This window comes from Saccostrea cucullata, unplaced genomic scaffold, assembly GCF_032062105.1.
Source record: "Saccostrea cucullata isolate Sc308-1 unplaced genomic scaffold, CSIRO_AGI_Scuc_v1 ctg5645, whole genome shotgun sequence".
Lineage (NCBI taxonomy): Eukaryota > Metazoa > Mollusca > Bivalvia > Ostreida > Ostreidae > Saccostrea > Saccostrea cuccullata.
In genome coordinates, this window is record NW_026933380.1 from 45,235 (window position 1) to 56,604 (window position 11,370).

General features: G+C 36.0%; 1 long non-coding RNA gene across 1 annotated transcript; it reads left to right on the forward strand.

Moving 5' to 3' along the window:
- Positions 1-201: 201 nt before the first annotated feature.
- Positions 202-7,792, forward strand: LOC134238141 (uncharacterized). The gene is made up of 6 exons (XR_009985944.1): positions 202-259; positions 380-573; positions 857-935; positions 1,108-1,184; positions 7,125-7,227; positions 7,493-7,792. It is a non-coding gene; the product is annotated as an uncharacterized LOC134238141 (long non-coding RNA).
- Positions 7,793-11,370: the final 3,578 nt, after the last annotated feature.

Genomic DNA, 11,370 nt, shown 5'->3' on the forward strand with positions numbered 1-11,370 from the left:
AAAATATGTGGCTTTGTTAAAACAATATATTTATACGGCTCAAATGTTTAATTCCGGTAAATGCTGAGCTTTCCTGTTTTTTAGTATTTACGCAAAACCATTATAACTTAATAGCCTTGATATGATTGGTTGTCTAAAGATTAAATAGCCAATGAAAAGAACGTTTACATTGTTCATCAAGAGAGCAGCCTTTTCCGGCGATGCATTGAAGAGGAAGGACGTGAAATACATCCATGGTTTTAAATCCTCTACCATCCAAGTAAATATTATTTATTGATACCGTTTTATGAAAAAATGTTAAATCAATATAACTTTTAAATTATATTTAATGTAATTTAAGATGAATTAAATCAATCTTATGTCATTTTCATATGGAAAGCATTGTCCAACAACAGAAACATCGTGTTGCCAAAATCCCCAGACATTACAGGACAAAGTCGTCATCATCTGACCAGACAAAAGCATTCCGGGAGTATCGATTGGAGACTTTTCTCTTTCTTTTGGGGATGGCTGGATCCTTCTCACGGAAATTCGGAGGATGGCATACTTTATCAGTCCTATGGCGGGTGGTTGGTACGTTATCTTTGAATTTAAAAAATGATGAGATTAATAAGACAAGAAATAGGAATATCGAGTCGATATTATTTTTATTTTCATTTATGTTTTATAACTGAGTATTCAAACTGAAATTCAATGCTTTCAATAATAATCATTTCAGTATACAGATTTTTCTAAGCACAAAAATTTAGCAAGAGTTATTTCCCATTGACTAATATTTCCTGAAATTTTTAAAATATATTACTGCAATTTAAAAATGTTATTATTGTTTTATACAAATAAATACCTTTCTTTGTAGGTGCTCTTTTATATGTTGCCAGTCTTGCCACATTCTTGACACCTTCTGCTGTTGAAGTACCTTTGCCTCCATCTAACATGTAAGAAGTTAAAAATCATTGAAAAAATACTCTTTACTGCTTTGAACATTTTATTTACATGTATATGTCTTAAGAATGTGCAGCAAAGTTAAGAAATATTTAATTTTTACTACAGTTGGTAATTAAGGGTACAGAATAATTGTAAAGTGTTTATGAATACCTTCTTTTGCAGGTGCTTTCCCGGACTTGACTGATGCTTGTGTTCTTGAACCCTTTCCAGTTCTTGAAGAAGACTTCTGTTTATCTAAAGTGTTATAGCCATTTTGCTCATGTTCAAATTTTAGCGCCATTATGTCAGTGTATTACGTCATGAATTTTTGAGTACACATTATTTTCTTGTGTACTGCACGAGCAGTGACATTCGCTGGAAGGTATCGTTCCCTGGTCTGTACTTTTGTTCAATGCATCTCTGGAATTGGGGAAAAACTACTTATTCGGTAAGCCAATTATTCAAACACCAGCACACCCATATGTATTTGTATGCATTTCTTGTATTTTATTTATGAATCAGTATTTTTTATACTCTGATAATGGTCTACATAGTCGAGCATATTGGATAATCATTTCTTCTAATGTAAAGCTACATTTTTAGATTTAATATATTGAACACAATATTTTTAAATTATTTATAAGATTCATTGATAGGATTGCATATCTGTTGTTTAGGATAGGTGTTATATGCATTAGGCTTAAACTGTGTATCGCAAGGGCAATAACTCTCATTTCCGTTTGTAAACACCAGTTTCGAAAGTTAGATATTTTTATGCATACTCAGTAATATATAGAACGTTAACTTATGTATTATTTTTGGTTATAATCTTTGATATTGATAGCATATATTCTGGAATTTATTACTAGTCTGAATTGCCTTGGCACTGCCAATTTTCTAGTCCGAATTGTCTCTGTTTATTGGTATTGCATTGTGTTACAAGAATTTTTTGTTTACAATTTTGTTTATTTACTTTACAGTAAATCGTATGAAACGTATGATGAACCGTATGATGAACCGTATGATGAACGTATAATGAATCGTATGATGTCAGTCATGTGATGATGTATTATGGATTGTATGAGAACTATGACAATTATGATGAAACCTATGAGCAAATGTCCTATGAATGAAGTTGAATAAAGACATACGCATTTACAATTTCTCAATCTCTCTCTGGGCATTGAACAGTACATCATTTACGAATAAGTATCAACAGCCATGTGTGATGCAGAAGAAAGTGATACAGAAGAGCAGCCAGGAGAGAGGCACAAGAGTGATGAGTGAAAAGGACTTTTTTACCAAATGCAACAAAAGTTAAAGTTTAGAAGAAGAAGAAGAACTTGAAATCAAAACAGAAATAGAAATAACGAATGCGAAAACTAAAATTATCGAAGAAATGGAAAGGAGTGTTATGAGGAATTTGGACTTAGAAGAATCTCTTAAAGATCATGCAAGTGACAAACCTGAAACAAAAGAAACTGCAACATTAAATCTGTGTGCACCACCATGGGAAGACAGAAGAAAATCTTTATACTCACATGAAACATCTTATATGTGTCAACCACAGAATGCACCTTATGTACATGTTCCTCAGTCTACGTTTTTACCTCAGAGTACACCTTACGTACATTTGCCTCAGTATACGCATGCATTTCAAAACACTTCACATGAATCGTTACCAAGAAACGTACCTCAAGACACGTACAATGCGTATATTCATACGCCACCTCAGACGCCAGCTCTTCACGTCAGTGATAACCTTGTGCCGCATATTGTGTCTTCTCAACCATGTTCTTCAGTGCCAATTCAGACACCGACCAATAGTGATCATGGAATCTTGACTGTTGCACGAGAACTGAACAAGCCAAGGTCGATTATACAAACCTTTGATGGAAATCCGATGGATTACAAGAGATTCCTGAGACAGTTCAACACAAGAATTTCTTCAAATACAGACTCCTTTGAAGAACGTTTGAATTACCTGTTGCAATATACTTCAGGTGAAGCACACAAGATTGTCTTAGGATATTCACATATGGATGCAGAACATGGATTCAAAGCAGCGCTAGACGAATTTAAAGACAGATATGGAGATGCTGATATATTAGCTCAATCGTATGTGAAAAAGGCATTAGAGTGGCCAGTTATAAAGACTGACGATGCAAAGGCCTTGGACGCTTATGGCATTTTCCTTAACGAGTGTCAGTTTGCAAACGTGGAAGCGGCTAGAGTTTTGGAATATTCTGAAAACTTAAAATTGTTAGTGAAAAGTTACCATACTACTTACATGAGAAATGGAGCAACGTGGTGTATGACGTTAAAGAAAAGCATCAGATCGTGAAATTCCAACATTTTGTCAACTTTGTTTATAAAGAAGCGAAGAAAGCTACAGATCCTATCTATGGAAGAGATATTTTGAGCAACACTAAAACAACAATCAAAGGTTTTCAAGACGGACAGCGTAGTCAACCCGGTAAATCAGTAAAGTTTTCCGGGACACACAAAAACTTTGCGATTACTATGAATGAATCATCAAAAAATGTTAAGTCAGGCGCATGTAGTGATGTGTATACAACACAGAGACAAAAGCCAGGAAGTGTTTTCTCGGATCCTTGTATATTTTGTAACGGAGGTCATTCACTGGATGTGTGTAGAAAGTATGTGAATGTATCCTTGAAAGATATTCATTTCTAAAGTCCAAGGGCTTGTGTTTTGCATGTCTAATACCTGGACATCTCAAGACTAATTGCAAGCAAAAATTGACTCGTAGTCATTGTCAAAAACTTCATCCTACTATTCTCCATGTAAATCCACAGAAGGAAGATGACAGCCGAAAGAATTCAAGTCATGGAGATGGCAGTGAAGCAACAGCTTTGTCGGTGGCTGCTCATAAGGGGGCTGGAGAAACTGTGAAGCAGGCATTACCCATTGTGCCTGTTAGACTAAAGTCCAAATACAGTGACAAATATGTGACAACATATGCCTTTCTAGATTCAGGAAGCAACGCTACGTTTTGTTTAGAGACTCCTGCGCATTCCTTAAACATTGAGGGGAAGAGAACAATGTTGAATCTCGTTACCATGGGACAAGAAAAAGTCCTTGTTCCTAGTGCAGAAAATGGTCCCTTTACAGTGAAAACCTTACTAGGCTGGGTCATCAATGGACCACTGGAAGTGACTCCAAACGACAACAGTAATTTGTGTATCCATCAATCGCATTGACGCAAGGAGGCTAGAAGAGCAGATTCGTAACCAGTTTAACTACGACAATTGATGACATACATGAGCCATCCAGAAATTACAGGAAGTTTGTAGATCTTTATACTTCTGTTGATTGTTGGCCAGAAACATTACAGAAAATTTGCGTGAAATACTAGATGATCAGGAAGCGAAAAAAGCATCAGTTAGAGCATTAGTAGCTGATGTACACAAGGCAGAACCAAGTGTTGACCTGATGGGTGTTGAGAAACCTATCAATCATCATTCTTCTTGGTATACGCTAAGGAAAACTGTGGCATGGATTTTGAGGATCCGCAGCAAACTACTTTATCGTATTCAACGAAATAAACTTATTGACAACCCATCATCTAATGAAAGGGTCAGATCTCCACCAGATGTCTTAGGACACATTTCGCTTCAGGACTTACAGGAAGCTGAAATCGCTATTTTGCGATATGTACAACGTGAAACATTCCGTGATGAACTGAGTACTCTTGCAGAAGGAAACTCACATGTGAAGCGAAACAGTTATATACGGAAACTCGACCCAGTTTTGGATGAAGATGGACTTTTGAGGGTTGAGGACGACTTCAGAGAGCCAATATGCCAATTGAATGTAAACATCCTATTATCTTACCCAAGAACCATCACATTTCGACTTTGATTCTCAGACAAATCCATGAAGACTTGAAACATAGCGGTAGAAACCATATGATGGCAGTTTTGAGGGAGAAATATTGGCTAGTTCATGCAGCTTCAGCAATACGTAAACTTGTCTCAAAGTGCACAATATGTCGTCGTCAAGGATCAAGTGTGGGAGAACAAAAGATGGCCAGTTTACCAGAAGATAGACTGATCCCAGATGAACCACCATTCACCAGAGTAGGTGTAGATTATTTTGGACCATTTATCGTAAAACAAAAGAGAAGTCATGTGAAACGATATGGAGTTCTATTTACATGTTTGACCAGTCGTGCAGTTCATTTAGAAGTAGCAGCATCTCTGGACACCGACTCATACATCAACGCACTACGTCGCTTTATTGCTCGCCGAGGTCAAGTTGTCAGGATGCGATCAGACAATGGTACCAACTTTGTAGGAGCTGAGCGGGAGTTAAGGAGTGCCATCAACGAATGGAATGTGTCTCAGATTGAAGATTCTATGCTACAGAAGAATATTGACTGGAAATTCAATCCACCTGCGGGATCTCACCATGGGGGAGTTTGGGAAAGAATCATCAGATCCGTCAGAAAAACCTTGAATAGTGTACTGAAAGAACAAGTTTTGGATGACGAAGGACTCAATACCTTGATGTCCGAAATCGAGTCTATTTTGAATGGAAGACCCATTACCAAATGTTCAGACCAACATGATGACCTGGAGGCCTTAACACGAACCACTTACTGTTAATGAAAACAAAACCCAACTTACCTCCTGGTGTTTTTGTGAAAGAACATAACTATTGTAGACGACGCTGGAAGCAGATTCAGTACATGGCAAACCTTTTCTGGAAACGCTGGACGCGCGAATATCTACCCTTACTTCAAGAGAGACAGAAATGGTGTGAAGAAAAAAGAAACTTCAAAGTGGGTGATATCGTTCTGGTTGTCGATTCCAATGCTCCGAGGAATTCATGGCCCATGGGTATCATTCAAGAAACTTTACCAGATGACAAGGGCTTTGTGCGTCAAGTGAGAGTTAAGACTTCAACGAACAGTTTGATCCGTCCTGTAGATAAATTGTGTCTTATTCTAGAAATGGATTAATTTTTGTAGATTTTTTTTTGGACTATGTTAGAATTATTTTGGAATTTTGTACATTTATGCAGGTTTCATGATTTGACAACATTTGTTCTACATAGTAAATTTTGTCATAGATTTTTTTTTTATCAAAACATTGTATGAAAATTGTTTTGAAATTAAGCTTTTTTGGAAATAATTGTGTCACTATGCTCCACAATTAGGGGGCTGGGTTGTTGTAGCCATTTTGCTCATGTTCAAATTTTAGCGCCATTATGTCAGTGTATTACGTCACAAGTTTTTGGGTACACATAATTTTCTTGAGTACTGCACGGGCAGTGACATTCGCTGGAAGGTATCGTTCTCTGGTCTGTACTTTTGTTCAATGCATCTCTGGAATTGGGGAAAAACTACTTATTCGGTAAGCCAATTATTCAAACACCAGCACACCCATATGTATTTGTATGCATTTCTTGTATTTTATTTATGAATCAGTATTTTTTATACTCGGATAATGGTCTACATAGTCGAGCATTTTGGATAATCATTACTTCTTATGTAAAGCTACATTTACAGATTTATTAAATTGAACACAATATTCTTAAACTATTTATAAGATTCATTGATAGGTCTGGGATAGGTGTTTATTGCATTAGGCTTAAACTGTGTATCGCAAGGGCGATAACTCTCATATCCATTTGTAAACACCAGTTTCGAAAGTTAGATATTTTCATGTATACTTAGTAATATATATAGAACGTTAACTTATAAAGTATTATTTTGGGGTTTGTGATATTGATAGCATATATTCTGGCATATATTTCTAGTCTGAATTGCCTTGGCACTGTCAATTTTCTAGTCCGAATTGTCTCTGTTTATTTGTGTTGCATTGTGTTACAAAAATTTTTTGTTTACAATTTTGTTTATTTACTTTACAGTAAATCGTATGAGGTATCGTATGATGAACCGTATGTTGACGTATGATGAATGTATGATGTCAGTCATGTGATGATGTATTATGGATTGTATGAGAACTATGACATATGATGAAACCTATATGAGCGAATATTCCTATGAATGAAGTTGAATAAAGACATACGCATTTACATTTCTCAATCTCTCTCTGGGCATTGAACAGTACATAAAGTATGAAAAGTATTAAACATTGTTATATATTGAATTAATATTTAGTATTGTACATAGAATTGACTTAAAAAATTTAAATAATTTATCATTATAGGTGGACTTCCTGTACCTGCTCTACTGTGATCTTCCTCTGCATCCGTGTCACTGTCCACGATGATTACTTCAGCAACTGCTTGTCCTAACATGTGAAAGCAAAGGTAATATTAATTCTTTGGAATAAATTTGTTAACTTTTTATCTACTGTACATGTAAGATATTGAAACTGAAATCTTACTTGATTTTGCCTTTTGACTGGCACCTCTTCTCAGTAAGGATTTCGTACTGGTTGAAGGAATATCTGCAGCCTCTGCATTTTCTAATTGTAAAGATATTCAATATTAAATAAATTAGATCAACATTTCTATAGCATAAAATGATGTCTATTTCATTACATGGTGTTACCGTTATACATTTGATTTGTAGATTTACCTGTAACAGGAGTTAATGTTTTGTCCAGATCGGATCCTTGGATCAGCTCATCCACAACCGAGACTTCTTGGGCCTGTTCTGCTCTTCTCCGAATGGTGTTCTCACTCGCAGTTTGATTTCGTGGAATCGATTCGTAATCCTCAGAATCTGATACAAGTGTAGGAAGGGAGGAAACCTCTGGCGTACTCATAACTTCCGAATCGCTCTCCGCATCAGTGTTTCCTAAAACCATTTTCAATTTTTTCATTATCACAGGGAGTGATTATTTCATTATGTACATTATTTATTATTTTCATTGATAAGGAAATCTTTTAAAATTTCATGTTTTCAACAATACTAATAATGTTCTTTGTTAGAATTATACTAACTTTTTCATTAATTTTAATGTTCTACTTATGTTTAAATGTTTACCTGGTCTAATATCCCACTCTCCCAACTCGCAGGAAGGAACACCAGCCCACGTCTCAAATAGTGGTGTTGTATAATTGTAAGTAGGTTGGGCATTGAGGGGGTAAACTGATCTATTATATAATAACATTCTTTAATATGTGAAGTAAAATTATACCTCTCTAGAGTAATATTATTTAATGGAACATAATTAAATAACTTACTTCACAAGATTGAAGAATCCATCATACAGGTGGGATTTCACATGATTCCTCCACATAATCTCTGCCATGTGACCCTCAAACTGTGAAATTTTAGTTCCTGACATTCTCTTGAAGTGCTCTTTTGCATGCTTCCATGCCCCCTCAATACGATTGGTGTGGATGGATTTCTCTTCACCTGTCTCCGCATTGACATAGGTCTTTTTGAATGCATACTTATGTATCACTGTGAAGTGCTCATATCCCATATCATTTAGTGGGCAATATGCCGACCACCCATCGCTGTAGATGGAACTCCCAGGCAAACAATGGCGTTGAATGATTGGGAGCAATGTTTCCTCTTTCCTGTCTGCTACGGGGTATAATATAATGGTGTTTGTCTCCCTCTCGACCATTCCAAACACCCAAATCTGAAATGTAAATAGTGTTTATTTATAGCAACCTCTCAGCAAGATATGCTATTTCATTGGCTTTTATAAATGTAGATATTATATAGTTTAATTCTTCTATTTATGTTTTCCTTCAATTTCTTTAAAATAGAGCAAAACATGCCAACAATGTTTGTTTATTACCTTGATTCAATACTGCAATATTTATTCATTATGTTTGTTTATTCCATTCTGCAAGATATGCAAATTTGGTTGTTTATTACCTTTAATCCACAGTTGGGATTTCCCCTGTTGTGTTTTACTCGCCGACCGAACAGTGACTCGTCGATCTCGATGATACCAGACAGCTGTTTTCTTTTTATGTTGTTGTGGAAGTGTTCCTTAAACAGCTCCCTTATGTACGAGCCCCAGTGAACAGCTGTCGTGTTATAGGAAACCCCGGAAAAACGCGCGCATTGTCCAAGTGAGCAACCATCAAGATAAGACTTTATAAATTAAATAATGTCCTGAATCGAGAAATTCGTTTTCTCAAAAAATGAGTTGGCTCTACAATTTCTCGTGTGAAGTCTGTCTACATTGCAGCGGAATATGGAACCACCAGGATTTCGTGAGGAGGAGCGTAAATGCATCGTCCCCTCGCAATCGGGGACAACGCAAGGCACTGAGCTAGCTAACAGACCCTGTGTTCTCAACCATTCATACACTAATTCATCACTTAAAGTCATTAAGGAATAAAAATTCCAGGGGTTTTCCTAATCTGTAGGTGAAAGTTCCATCAAATTATCAGTTTTACGCAATCTGTAATTGCCCCCGCTTTTTCTCGAAGCCATCTCAAATCTAGTGTTACCCGTGCCTCAATGTCCAACCCTTAAATATTACCATTTATTAACCACGTGACCTTGATTTCATCTCATCTAAAGACCAGTTTTGATAGCCCCAAGATATGAAAAAAATAAGAAAATATCGATTTCAGAATTTTACACATTATTTCTTTTTTTTACTGCCGTATCTTCTAACTGACCCGTCCAGATATTGGTATTGTCGCATAGCGACGTTCCATGCATATAATGTATAGTTTCGTCCATTCTCAAATAATCTGAAATTTATTAATAGTTAAAATTTTACTTGTTGTGTTCTTTACAGTTTGATAATTCACTTTCCTATTAACATTTGTTGTGTTTACCGGCTTCTTTTATTTAATGTATATATGTTGTTTAATTATTAACGTTTTCCTTAATGTTTATAATGTTTACTAATGTTGAATTTTATACTAACCTGAACAGTGCTTGGAAATGGTTTCTTGCAGCACGATCTCGCGCAAGATGCATTACATCCACCCATTCCAAACATAAAACCGGATTTAGTCCATTCACAAAAGCAAATGTAACAATCAGAATTCTCTGGAAGTGTCGGAGATCCGGTGTCCAAAATAATCTTCGTATTAGATAAGGCCATTCTCGGGCTGGACCCACGATATCCTGTATATTTGACCATAGATGATATACTGTTCTATTCCTCTCTCTGTCCATGGCAAATTTCAAGTGATATTATAAATAGATGTGTTCTTTATTTATACTATGTGCTTTATTATTAAAATTATCTTGTTTATATTAAAAGTCTTTGTGATTCTTCCTTCATATGATACTGTGGTGTAAAGAGTGTTCACTCGACGACTACCTTCATTGGCCTAGCAGCAGAAGTTGAAAGTGAATATGTACTCAATAAATATCTTCAGGAATTGTCGGTTTCAAAATCATGTCTTGAAATGATAAGAAATTAGTTAGTCTATGTGCTATATGTTATTTATTAATTTATGTTCAAGGAAGGAAAATCGGAACTTGCGGCGGTATATACTCATGTTATTTGATTCGCTCCTTATAATTTGCCTTGATCATTTGAGAAATGATCATTTTAAGAATGATCCCCCAAAAAAACCAAGCCCCATTTTTTATCTGACTGTCCCCCAAAGAAACCCTTTTCCGGGGAAAATCTCCCCTTTCAGAGGCTATTAAGAATGTTGCGTCTGTATATATATACTCATGTTATTTGATTCGCTACCTGTTTTTCACATATGTATGATCGATGCGGTCTAATTGACTCTCTTGCAAGGAAAATCGGAACTTGCGGCGGTATATACTCATGTTATTTGATTCGCTCCTTATAATTTGCCTTGATCATTTGAGAAATGATCATTTTAAGAATGATCCCCCCAAAAAAACCAAGCCCCATTTTTTATCTGACTGTCCCCCAAAGAAACCCTTTTCCGGGGAAAATCTCCCCTTTCAGAGGTTTTTAAGAATGTTGCGTCTGTATATATATACTCATGTTATTTGATTCGCTACCTGTTTTTCACATATGTATGATCGATGCGGTCTAATTGACTCTCTTGCAAGGAAAATCGGAACTTGCGGCGGTATATACTCATGTTATTTGATTCGCTCCTTATAGTTTGCCTTGATCATTTGAGAAATGATCATTTTGAGAATGATCCCCCCAAAAAAACCAAGCCCCATTTTTTATCTGACTGTCCCCCAAAGAAACCCTTTTCCGGGGAAAATCTCCCCTTTCAGAGGCTATTAAGAATGTTGCGTCTGTATATATATTGTAACGGGCGGTTGCCCAATAGTCCCAGAATCAATTAAAAGGAATCGATTTCAGTTTTAACCGTTTATTTAATTACAATAATAAAACATCTATAACAATGATGACAATGCTTACAGGTCAAAATAGACCGCTATCTCCTCCAAACACGTTAACTTTCTTCAGTATAAAAATCAGTACTCCCAAATTACAACAGTCGTCAGTAATAATAATACCGTCGGGCTAACCCGGACCGGGACGTACTGTGACGTCATACTCATAACATAAAAATGAC